This window comes from Lissotriton vulgaris, chromosome 1_2 (assembly GCF_964263255.1).
Source record: "Lissotriton vulgaris chromosome 1_2, aLisVul1.2, whole genome shotgun sequence".
Taxonomy (NCBI): Eukaryota; Metazoa; Chordata; class Amphibia; order Caudata; family Salamandridae; genus Lissotriton; species Lissotriton vulgaris.
The window spans coordinates 109385925-109398978 of NC_141686.1; the positions used below are offsets into that span (position 1 = coordinate 109385925).

The window sequence follows — 13054 nt, forward strand, 5'->3', positions numbered from 1 at the left end:
CACACTGACTTTGCATAATGCTGCAGCGTATACATAATATGGAATAAAGCAAGGATTATGTTACTTATTGTGTAAGCATCTGTTCTTGGCATGTATTGCTGTAGATTCACATGCGTTGCATACTCCTGCACCTAGTGTTGGTTCTCGATGTGTGCAAGTTGTTTTTCCTTGAAGAAGTCTTTCAAGTCATGAGATAAAGTGACTCCTCCTCTTGGTGACTCCTCTTGGTGACAATGTGCAGGGGCATCACCTCCATTTTTAGACTGTTTTCCCGCAGGCGGGTGAGAATGGAGTGCAAGTAAATATCAGTAAAGAGATGCTCTTGCAGATGAAAAGGTAAAAGGAACTGCAACGCCACAGGTGTCCATGGAGGAGTGTGGGTGCATGTGGATCAACAGCACTACATGCCAAGAATAGATGCTTACTGAGTAAGTAACATAAGCCGTCTTATGCATGTGTGACTCTTAATACACACACTTTGCATAGACAGTAAAACGGGGCCCTTCAAAAGTAGTGGTGTTGCAGTTGTTTGGAAAAGTGTATGTAGCACTGCCTGACCCACATTAGCTTGTAGGCGTACTGAAACATCCACACAATAATGCTTAATGAAATTGTGTGGTGTAGACCATGCAGCTGCCTTACATATGTCAGATATTGGGATCTTGCTTAGGAAAGAAAAGGAGTCCTATTTTATGAGAACAGTGTGCCCTAGGGGGTGTAGGTAAAGACCTTTTAGCTTTGATGTATGTATGAGGTATGTTGTTCCTCCTGAGGCGGAAAGCCGGGAGGCTGTGTTGTGTACTTGCATGTCTGGCTCATTTGGAAAATCGATTTCACTTTCCTCTTTTAACTCGCCGCATTTTAGATTACTTATTTTGCACTTTTAGAGGAAATATTGCACTTTGAATTTCGCTCGCCTTTACCTCTTTGTAAATTCGCCGCATTTTAGAATACTTAAATTGCACTTTACTCTGAGGAATTACTGCACCCTGATTTTACCTACCCCAGACCTCCAGGCAGTAGCTGACCCCGTGCCCCGCATTTGCTGCTGGATTTCCCGGTGCTCGGCCGATTTTGGCGCTGAGTCACATGGACCCGGAGCACAGCGGCCGCCATCTTGAGGGTAGTTAGAAGCAGCAGCGCTCTAGTCCACAGCGCATAAGAGAGCCCTCAGCTAAGCTCGTGTCTTGCTGTATGTTGTTCCTCCTGAGGCGGAAAGCTGGGAGGTTGTGTTGTGTACTTGCGTGTCTGGCTCATTTAGAAAATCGATTTCACTTTCCTCTTTTAACTCGCCGCATTTTAGATTACTTATTTTGCACTTTTAGAGGAAACATTGCACTTTGAATTTTGCTCGCATTTACCTCTTTGTAAATTCACCGCATTTAAGAATACTTAAATTGTACTTTACTCTGAGGAATTACTGCACCCTGATTTTACCTACCCCAGACCTCCAGGCAGTAGCTGACCCCGTGCCCCGCATTTGCTGCTGGATTTCCCGGTGCTCGGCCGTTTTTGGCGCTGAGTCACACGGACCCGGAGCACAGCGGCCGCCATCTTGAGGGTAGTTAGAAGCAGCAGCGCTCTAGTCCACAGCGCATAAAAGAAACAGACATGCCTTCGCGTAGCGGATGCGTGCAGCGGACGCGCCGGACATGCGCCGGAGTCGCGCCAGAGTCCTGCCCGTCTGCGCCCGTCCGTCGCCCCTCGCCCAGGCCCCTGGAGAAACCAAGAAAGATGAATATAGGTATTCTAGACATGATTTACTAGCTCTCAATTGTCTGGAAAGTAGCTGCCCCAAACTTAACCTTTCATGGAGTAAAACTTACCCTGCCTGTTCCTGCGGCTTTACCCTATCTACGCCCTTACTATTATCGTCCTGTACAAGAGCCCAAATGCAACATATTAGGATGGGCCAACTGAATGTCAGGTCCATGCAGAATTACCATCTGGAAATTCATGACTTATTGTCCAATTACTCCTTAGATATTTTATTCCTTACAGAAACATGGCTGAAGGACGATATGGATTCAGTGGTCAACCTAGCTACCCCCAAGGGTTATACAACGTATACCCTAAACAGACACACCAGAGGTGGTGGAATAGCGATGATGGCTAAATCCCATCTCACTTGCACTTTCACTAGACTGGAAATTGAAGATTGTGAATGTGCCCGTTACAATATCAAAATTAACCCCCAACTCACCCTTGTAGGTCTTTTAATCTACAGACCTGCGGGAGCTAACGCAAACTTCATACTATCTCTTCTTGAGAATGTATGTTCCATGGTTACCGGAACTGCCAACTTCTCTATCATTGGGGACTTGAATATCCATTTTGATAATACCACGATAATAAAATCAATACCTTATTAGCTGACCTAGCCGCCTTACAGCTCTGCCAACAGGTGAATGGCCCTACGCATAATGGCAGGCACCTTCTAGACTGGATCTTCTCCAATCTCACCGAAATGAATGTAGAATCACCTATTCCCATGACGTGGACAGACCACTATTTAGTGATTATGGTACTGTCCATTGGCGGCGACTCACACATCAGTCCTACTCAGCAGGTCAGGAAAAGACCATGGAAAAAGCTCAGTCTTGAGGAATTCCATGCTCTCCTCACTACGAACCCTCCTATTCTTAGTGAAGACCCTAATTCAGGGTATGATAGTCTTTGCGAGTGGATCAATAGAGCCTTAGATACTTTAATTCCAGCAAAGTGGATAAAGTCGCGACTTCACGAATCCAGCCCATGGTTTAACGATGAGCTTACTCTTCAAAGAAAGGAATTAAAAATAGCAGAACGTAGATGGAGAAGGGATTACGACCCTACGCTCAAGATTCTATATGTCCAGCTTCAGAAAAGTTACCATCGTAACATATGTAGGATCAGGGCAGCATATTACGCCGCTGAAATCCACAATAGCCAGAATGCTTCCAAAACTATTTTTAGAATTTTGAAAGAGCTTAGTGCTAAAAAAACAGTAAGAAATTCCAATACCTCACCCGCATTATGTGATAACTTGGCCACCTTTTTCATGGACAAAATCAAGAAAATGTACAACTCCTTTCCGACTACCTTCCAACCCACTCCCACTGTAGATCCTAACAGACCCAAACTTTCCGTCATTCCGGCACTTAGTCACGAAAACTTCTTAACACTATGCAACAAAATTAAATCTGGCTCACCTATAGATCCCCTGAAACCTGAACAATTCAGAGAAGCTGGAGAGATAATACTAGGCCCTCTTAGAGACATTATCAACTTGTCCTTTCTCACGGCCAATCTTCCTACCAGCTGGAAGCAACCATGGGTTTCTCCTGTTATAAAAAAGGCCACACTTGACCCTAACTTACCTGAAAACTTCAGGCCCATCTCTCTACTTCCTTGGCCAGCAAAAGTGGCGGAAGCCCATGTTAATTCCATTTTGACCAACTTTTTGGTGTCCAATTCCATTCTAGACAGATCTCAACATGGCTTCCGGGCCGGGCACAGCACCGAAACAGCCCTCCTGAGTGTTACTGAACATCTTCGGACTATACTAGACTCAGGAGGAGCGGCAGCACTGATTCTTTTAGATCTCAGTGTTGCCTTTGACACTGTTTCCCATAAGGTGCTGCTGTCCAGACTAGAGGAAGTAGGGGTATCTGATCAGGACCTTAGCTGGTTCAAGGCCTTCTTGTCAGACAGATCCTTTAGGGTCTCCACTCCACCATTTCTCTCCAAGGAATGTCCCATTGAACAGGGAGTACCCCAGGGGTCTGCTCTCAGCCCCACCTTGTTCAATGTTTATGTCCTTCCACTGGCAGAGGTAGCCAGGAAGTGCGGGCTTTCACTTGTGTCCTATGCCGACGATACCCAGCTGGTGGTAGCACTAAAAGACGAGAGAGGCTTGAGCGCGCAGAATTTTAAACAGTCTCTCGCAGATATCACCAGCTGGATGTCATCAAACTACCTCCAACTTAACGCCGGCAAAACGGAAGTTCTGCTATTAGGTAAAGACACAACGGCTTGGGGGAATAATTGGTGGCCTGAGATTCTGGACCAACCACCTGTGCCAAAAAATGTGGGAAAAAATCTAGGAGTATGGATAGATTCTGCTCTGAATTATGTCCATCATACTAAAACAGTAGCGGCTACGTGTTTTGGCATCTTACGAAACCTACGACCCATTTTAAAATATTTTGACCACCATACTCGCCAACTGGTGGTACAATCAGCTATTCTCTCGCGATTGGACTACGCTGGCTCCTTGCTGCTAGGAGCTAACGTAGCCGAAAAAGCTAGATTGCAGCGAGTCCAAAATGCCGCCGCAAGAGCCCTGACTGGTCTTCCCCGCCACAAATATGTCACTACTACCCTCAGGAGTTTACATTGGCTCCCTGTAGAAAAGAGGATTCATTTAAAAACCCTGTGCCTTGCTTTTAAAATTCTAAAACTTGCCTCCCCCCATGTTGTGCCCGCTCCTTTCATCCTACGTTCCTCGACGCTCTCTACGGTCGGAGGGACAGAATCTGGCCACACTACCTTACATCAAATTGAGTCGGATGGGCGGTCGCTCATCCAGATACCTTGCAGCAAAGCTTTGGAATGAACTTCCAGCTCAGATTCGTGGGATGAAGGATCTGGTACACAGTCAAAATATCGAGTTGTAAATATCGACCTACCAAAATATCGTGTTTAAAATTTCGAAGGTATAGAATATCGATGTCAAGAATATCGTTGGACAGAATATCGACCCTAAGGTAAGTAATATCGAAATTATTTATATCGATGTAAGTAATATCGAAGTTAGTAATATCGATAGCATATATATCGATGTCACTAATTTCGATGACACTAATATCGACATTTGTATGATTTTTTTGTTTTTTATTATGTATGTGTTATATGTTTTACTTAAGTATTTAAAATAAATAATATTATATGTGTATTAATTTTATATATTAATACATTTATTTATAAGCAAATTATATGTTTTAGTACCGGAGCGGGTTGTGGGTTTATAGGGGAATAGGGTGGGAAGTAATTTAATTATGTTTAAATAATTATTAATTAGTAGGAGTTATAAATTAATTTTAATTAATTGCTAATTAATTTTAAATAATTGGAATTTAATTTCAATTAATTGATTAATTGATAAATATGTTCTGTAGCGGGTTGTGGGTTTATAGGGGAATAGGGTGGGAAGTAATTTCATTATGTTTAATTATTTATTAATTAGTAGGAATTATAAATTAATTTGAATTAATTGATAATTAATTTGAATTAATTGGTTATTAATTTTAATTAATTGGTAAATAATTTTAATTAATTCATAAATAGATACATGTGGGTAGTGGGTTTATAGGGGAATATGGTGGGAAGTAATTTAAATGTAATTAAGTAATAATGTTTTTAAATTAATTGTTTTGTTAAAAATATAATTGATAAGTAATTATTAATTGGTAATTAAATATTATAAAATGTTATATTTTAATATTTATTTTGGGTTAAATATATTTTGATAATCATGTCTTTAATAATTATCTATAGGTATTGTGTATGGTTTATATTTATTTAATAGTTTATATTTTGATTACTAAAAAAAGCTTTTATTTATAAGTATGTTATTTTAACCCCTACGCTATCCAACACTTTCCCTACTGTTGCAGTCTCTAGAGTTGGAATAGTAATTGTTACCCCTACACTATCCAACACTTTCCCTACTGTTGCACTCTCTGGAGTTGGAATAGTAATTGTTACCCCTATGCTATCCAACACTTTCCCTACTGTTGCACTCTCTGGAGTGGGAATAGTAATTTTTACTCCTACGCTATCCAACTCTTTCCCTACTGTTGCACTCTCTGGAGTGGGAATAGTAATTTTTACCCCTACGCTATCCAACGCTTTCCCTACTGTTGCACTCTCAGGAGTGGGAATAGTAAGTTTTACCCCTACGCTATCCAACGCTTTCCCTACTGATGCACTCTCTAGAGTGGGAATAGTAATTTTTACCCCTACGCTATCCAAAGCTTTCCCTACTGTTGCCCTCTCTGGAGTGGGAATAGTAATTTTTACCTCTACGCTATCCAACGCTTTCCCTACTGTTGCACTCTCTGGAGTGGGAATAGTAAGTGTTACCCCTACACTATCCAACGCTTTCCCTGCTGTTGCAATCTCTGGAGTGGGAATAGTAATTGTTACCCCTACGCTATCCAATGCTTTCCCTACTGTTGCACTCTCAGGAGTGGGAATAGTAATTTTTACCCCTACACTATCCAGAGCTTTCCCTACTGTTGCACTGTCTGGAGTGGGAATAGTAATTTTTACCCCTACGCTATCCAACGCTTTCCCTACTGTTGCACTCTCTGGAGTGGGAATAGTACTTTTTACACCTACGCTATCCAACGCTTTCCCTACTGTTGCACTCTCTGGAGTGGGAATAGTAATTGTTACCCCTACGCTATCCAACGCTTTCCCTACTGTTGCACTCTCTGGAGTTGGAATAGTAATTGTTACCCCTACGCTATGCAAAACTTTCCCTGCTGTTGCACTCTCTGGAGTGGGAATAGTAATTGTTACCCCTATGCTATCCAACGCTTTCCCTACTGTTGCACTCTCTGGAGTGGGAATAGTAATTTTTACCCATACGCTATCCAACACTTTCCCTACTGTTGCACTCTCTGGAGTGGGAATAGTAATTTTTACCCCTACGCTATCCAACGCTTTCCCTACTGTTGCACTGTCTGGAGTGGGAATATTAATTTTTACCCCTACGCTATCCAAAGCTTTCCCTACTGTTGCACTCTCTGGAGTGGGAATAGTAATTTTTACCTCTACGCTACCCAACGCTTTCCCTACTGTTGCACTCGCTGGAGTGGGAATAGTAATTTTTACCCCTACGCTATCCAATGCTTTCCCTACTGTTGCACTCTCTGGAGTGGGAATAGTAATTTTTACTCCTACGCTATCCAACGCTTTCCCCACTGTTGCACTCTCTGGAGTGGGAATAGTAATTTTTACCCCTACGCTATCCCCCGCTTTCCCTGCTGTTGTACTCTCTGGAGTCGTAATAGTAATTTTTACCCCTACGCTATCCAACGCTTTCCCTACTGTTGCAGTCTCTGGAGTGGGAATAGTAATTTTTACCCCTACGCTATCCAATGCTTTCCCTACTGTTGCACTCTCTGGAGTGGGAATAGTAATTTTTACTCCTACGCTATCCAACGCTTTCCAGACTGTTACACTCTCTGGAGTGGGAATAGTAATTTTTACCCCTACGCTCTCCAACGCTTTCTGTACTGTTGCACTCTCTGGAGTGGGAATAGTAATTTATACTCCTACGCTATCCAACGCTTTCCATACTGTTGCACTCTCTGGAGTGGGAATAGTAATTATTACCCTTACGCTATCCAACGTTTTAAATAATTAATGTTATAAATATTAAAAGAATATTTAATTATTTATATTTTTTATATTTTATTTATGTTATTGTGTTGTTTGTAAATGTATTGGTAAATTAGAATATATTTTATTAATTTATAAATTAGTAAAATAATTATTACTACTTATTGTTCAGTACATATATATTATATATTTACTGTATATATTTAATTAATGTATTATTATTAAATATGTATTATTTATTAATTTTATACATTAGATCCTTTTAACTATGTACATTTTATTTATTAGTGTTATTTACTTTATTTTACATTAATATTAAAAAAAACAACGATATTTTTAACATCGATTTTTTTAACATCTATATTATTTTTTCGATATTTTTGTACTTACCATGTTGTAGATAGGATGTCGATATTCTTGCCCTCGATATTTTTGACTCGATATTCCTGTAGGTCGATATTTTGTAGGTCGATATTTTGTCAGTGATCCGAAGGATCTCTTACCCTTCAGGAAAGCTATTAAAACTCACCTATTCTGTTAGTTATGTTATATCACCTATAGTCTGCATCTTCAGCAACCTCCTTTGGACATAGACAGCTAGCGCCGGGATGCCCCTTGGCTGGGGCAGCCGTGCGCTATATAAACACTTATAACATAACATAACATAACATGTAATATCTCTGAATTAATTTAATATCCATCTAGAAATGCCTGATTTCTATATGAGCTTTCGTTTGTGAGGGGCAAAAAAGCAACAAAGAGTTATTTGCTTTACAGAAATCTCTGGTTCTGTTCATGTAATACATTAGAGTTCTTTTAAAATCTAATAATTGAAGAGCCCATTCCGAAACTGAGTCTGGTTGTCGAAAGGAAGCAGTTATGATGGAAAGGGGAAACTACCTTATAAGGAATTTGGGGTTGGTGCGAAGAGCATCCTATTTCTTTGTGAAAAGTTTATCTAAGGTTAGTGCCTGGGGTTCACTGACACACCTAAGTGAATTAATGGCAACCAAAAAAGCCACCTTCCAAGATAAAAACTGGAGGGAACAATTATGTAATGGGTCAAATGGTGGACCCATAAGTCTGGTGAGAACAATATTGAGATTCCATCGGGGTGTAAGTGGAACTCTTCTTTAAAGGCCTTCCATAGAGGCCTTAATAACCTGCAGTTTGAACAAAGATAAGTGTTGCCTGTTTTGGAGATAGACAGCCACTGCAGCTATGTCTATACTACTATAATAAAGGAAGAACTTTCAGCCTTTGAGGCGGGTAAACTCGGGAACCACAGCGCCAATCCACACACCCGATACACCGTTGGAATCGCCAGGGTGTGTAGATGGTTATAGGCTATATAAATAAAAATAAAAAAGGTTATTTAAAAAATTTACAGTAAAAAAAAAAGTAGTCCCTCCGAAGTAGCACCGGCCACGAAGTGCGTGCTCACGTCAGGAGCGAGGGGAGGAGCGGCGTCCAGGAGCGCGACGAGGAGCGGCGGACATGGCGCTGGGGAGGTGCGAGCAGCGGACAAGCTGGGGGAGCAGCGGCTGAGGTAAGGGAGCGGCGGACATGGCGCGGGGGAGGAGCGGTGACGTGAGGAGCAGCGGACAGGCCAGCTGCGGTGCGAGCAGCGGACAGGCGGGAGGAGCGGCGGCTGAGATAAGGGGACCCATGTCGGGGCAGGCGGGGGACGGGCTGATCGGGGGCCCGGGCTGCAGGACAATGTTGGGGCGGGCGGGGGTCGGGGAAGCCTGTTGCTCCCGGGCAAGGTCGGGACGGGCTGCTAGTATAAGTATATTGAAGAGAAGGCAAGGCCAGAGAGCCGTAAATGGAGAAGGTTGCAAACAATGTTTTACTCTGTTGCATTACATGGCTCAATATGCTTACTACAAATCTTTTCCATTTAGCACCGTAGCATGATTTAGTCATAGGTCTACGAGCTTCTTTGAGAATGGTCATTAATTCAGGTGGGAGATTCAGGTAACCGAATTCTATGACCTCCGGAGCCAAATTGCAAGGATGAGTTCCCTTGGATTTGGATGCCCAATTTCTCCATGGTTCTGAGTGAGAAGGTCCAGATTGAGGTGAGGCTTCTCGTGGGGTGCTACCGACAGTTCATTTAGTGTTGTGAACCAAGGTTGACAAGTCCAAGTGGGAGCTACTAGAATGAGGGTGAGAGACGTTTACCTGAGCTTCTGCGCCAGAAATGGACCAAGAGAGAGAGGTGGAAAAGCATAGGCAAATATCGCTGACCAGTTCATCCATAGAGCACCGCCCTTGGATAGCAGGGTGGGAACCTGGAGGCGAAGTTTGGGCATTTTGTTGTGTTCGCAGTTGCAAACAGATCTTTTTGTGGAAACCCCCACTTTTGGAAGTAAGAAAGGAAGACATGGGTGGGGAGTTCCCATTCATGGACTTGTTGCTGCATCCTACTGAAGGGGTCAGTAAAGTTGTTGTTGGTTCCCAAGAGGTGTTCCACTAACAGCTGTATGTTGTGATGTATTGCCCAATACTAAATGATGTGACATAGGAGTGATAACTGTAGAGAGTGTCCCCTGTTTTTGTACATAGTACATGGCTGTCATATTGTCCATCCCGACTAAGACAACATTTCCTATCAGGTGAGTTAGGAAGACTTTCAAATCTAGGTCAACAGCTTGAAGCTTGAGGTAGTTGATGTGGAGACCCTAGTGTTTGGTGTCCAAGAGACCCTGAACTGTGAGATTCTATAGGTGAGAAACCCATCCTGGGAGGGATGCGTCCACTGTCAGAATGATTTGTGGAACAGGGTCCAAGAACCGCTGCCCTTTAATCAGGTTTTATGTGTTCCACCAATGCAGAGAGCGATGAGTGTAGTTGTCTATCAACAATAGATCTTCTAACTGTCCCTGCGACTGAGATCACTGTTGTGCTAGACATTCATACAGTGCATGCATGTGTAATTGTACATCTGGCACTGTGGGGATGCACGAGTCCATCATACACTGCATAAGTATAACTGTTTGGACTGCTAATTGTTGATAGGTTTAAATGTGTGGTAGCAGGGTTTGGAAAATGTGGATCCATGCTACACTGAGATAGGCTAATCCCACCTGTGTGTTGAGAATAGCCCCAGATATAGCTGAACCTGTAAAGGTTGAAGATAGGATTTTTGTACATTAATAGTTGATGGAACAAGTCTATGGTAACCTGAGTATGTTGGCTGCACAGAGGAAGGGTACTGGCTTTGATAAACAGTTGTGCATATAAGGGAAGATATGGATGTTTTGGCTGTGTAGATGTGAAACTAACACTGGTCAGCATTTGGTGAATAACCGGGTGAAGTAGTCACCCCGAATGGGAGGACTTAGAACTGATTATGTTTGCCAGCTATGACAAACCTGAGGTATTTGCGGTGTGCTGGATGAATTGTGGATGTGAAAGTAGGGGATCTTTAAGTCTAGTGCTGCCATAAAGTCACCTTGCTGGAGAAGTGAGATCACATCTTGGAGGGTGACCATACGGAAATGCTCTGACCGGATATAAGGATTAAAAGGTCATTGTGAGATGTCCGTTTTAGGGATGAGAAAGTACAGGGAGTATACCTTTGACCCCTGACGTTGAAGAGGGACTGCTTCTATAGCTCCTTTAAGCAACTTCCTTTTTGAGCAGTGTTTGATGTTCCAGAGAGAGTTTGTGAGTGCGAGGTGGAATGTTTGGAGGTGTGGTGAGGAACTCCAGACAATGATGGATAATGTCTAAGAACCACTGATCAGATGTTAGGGATCGCCATATGGGGAGAAACTGTTGTAATTTACAACTGACAGGTGTTAAATGATCGGGATAAGGAGAAGGTAGTCACTGTTTCATGATGGGCACCTCTGCCATGACCTTTGGAGTTGTTACCCCAGTATGTGCCTCTGTAATAGCCTTGTGAAGGAGAGTTGTGACTTTGCGGGTGATATGATGAAGTAGAGGCATCGGAAGATGCTGCTTTTGAGCCTGCCCTACATGAGGAGCGGCAAAAGGAGCCACCGGGAGTGGGTGTTTGGAGTGCCTCCATGGACTTAGCAACCTCAGTGTCCTTATTCATCTTCTCGAAAGCTTAGTCAACTTGTGCACCAAAAGTGTTCCTTGTCAAAATGGGCATAAAAAAATGGGTTGCTGTACTTTTTGCTTGAGCTGTATTCGCAGAGTCCATAGCACACCTGATGGAGTTATTAAAAATTTGTTTGCCCTTACCTACGAGTTCCTGCCCTCTTTTCCTATGTTTTTCTGGGAGGTACTGGAGGAGTTAATTTTGTCTTAGTGGGCACGTTCATACCTGGCTAATAGGACTTGTGTATTTGCAATCTGCCAGTGAGTGGTGGACTGCACCACTACTTGTTTCCCTGAAGCATTAATTAGTTGAGACTCCTTATCAGGGGGTGAAGCGTCATGCGTGGTTTATGAATTAGCCCTCTCATGGCATTGGACACAGATAATGAATCTGGAGGGAGTTGCCCTAGGCTGTAAATAGAGTCTGAGAGTGAGGCTTTGCATTTTGTGTTTTAAATGATTATTTTAGACTTTATTGGCAGGGTACAGGTCTGGTTCTGTGTCCCCCTGGGGATCAACATCATAATCTGGCCAGGTGTCTGTGGGCTGTGTTGAATCATCAGCACCCCTCCCATGTCCATCCATGAAGGAATGTGGGGACCCCTGCGAAGTGAAATCTAGGGGATCACCCTGAGAACTAGGTGGAGAGGGTGAAGGTGGGGGAATGAAGAGGAGGCAGAGGAGGTGGTAGTGGAGAAGCAGGTGGAGGAGGGTGCAAAGGACTGGTAGCCCTGTCTTTCTTCCTCCATTTAACAGGAACCGGTAAGTCTATTGCTTCTTCAAAAGAGACTTGGCATTTTGATGGAAGTGGTGCCAACACCACAGTCTTGGTTAAGATGCAGCAAGCATGAGGCTCTATATGTATCTGTTTCAGGCATGCATTGAGCAGTTCCTGCATTTTCAGTACTGAAATAGTCTTTTGTTTCGCAGTCAAAGTGGTCAGAGCAGAGGATGGATGGAGTCAGCTCAGTGTGGAAGCTTATGGCTTCAGCTGTTCTTTCCGTGCAGAGTCCAAGGGCGGTGCATCCATAAAGATGTTCAGTGCCAACCATGGCCTGCTGGCAGTGGTGGCCCTGGAGCCTTATATATGGTCGGAACCAAACATTTTTTTGGCAGGACGAGGATGTCAGTACTCACAGTACGCTTACCCAGTGGAGGGTCCTGCATCTGGAGGTTGATCTCCAAGTCGGAACCGGAGTCTTCAATGGAAAAAGTATCTTCCTCCACCACAGAGGTCTCATGGACTTCCTCCTCCTCGACATCCTGTTGTCTAAAGATGTGTGTATCATGGACCTCTCTCCCTGCATCTCCCTGTGATATGCCCTTCGGTCCTGTAACATTTTCTTTGATGTGAATGATCAGCAGGCCTCGCAGTCTTCAACCCAGTGACCAGGAGATAAGCACAAGTTGCAGACCTGGAGAAGGTCGGTCTGCCGGTACTTAGCATGGCATCTCAGGCTGAAACGGAATGGCATCTGTTCCATCAGCAGGGCATTCAAAGATGAAGCCGAAGAGATAGAAAGGGAGGCCCAAAGGGCTGCTGTTCAAGCGCATTGATCAGACGGGCAATACCTTTTCTTATTTTGAA

At 43.3% G+C, this 13054-nt stretch overlaps 1 protein-coding gene across 2 annotated transcripts in view; it reads right to left on the reverse strand.

The window, feature by feature from the left end:
* LOC147734645 (protein mono-ADP-ribosyltransferase PARP12-like) overlaps nucleotides 1–13054 on the reverse strand; it is an 844521-nt gene that overhangs the window by 95358 nt on the left and 736109 nt on the right. The window lies entirely within an intron of this gene.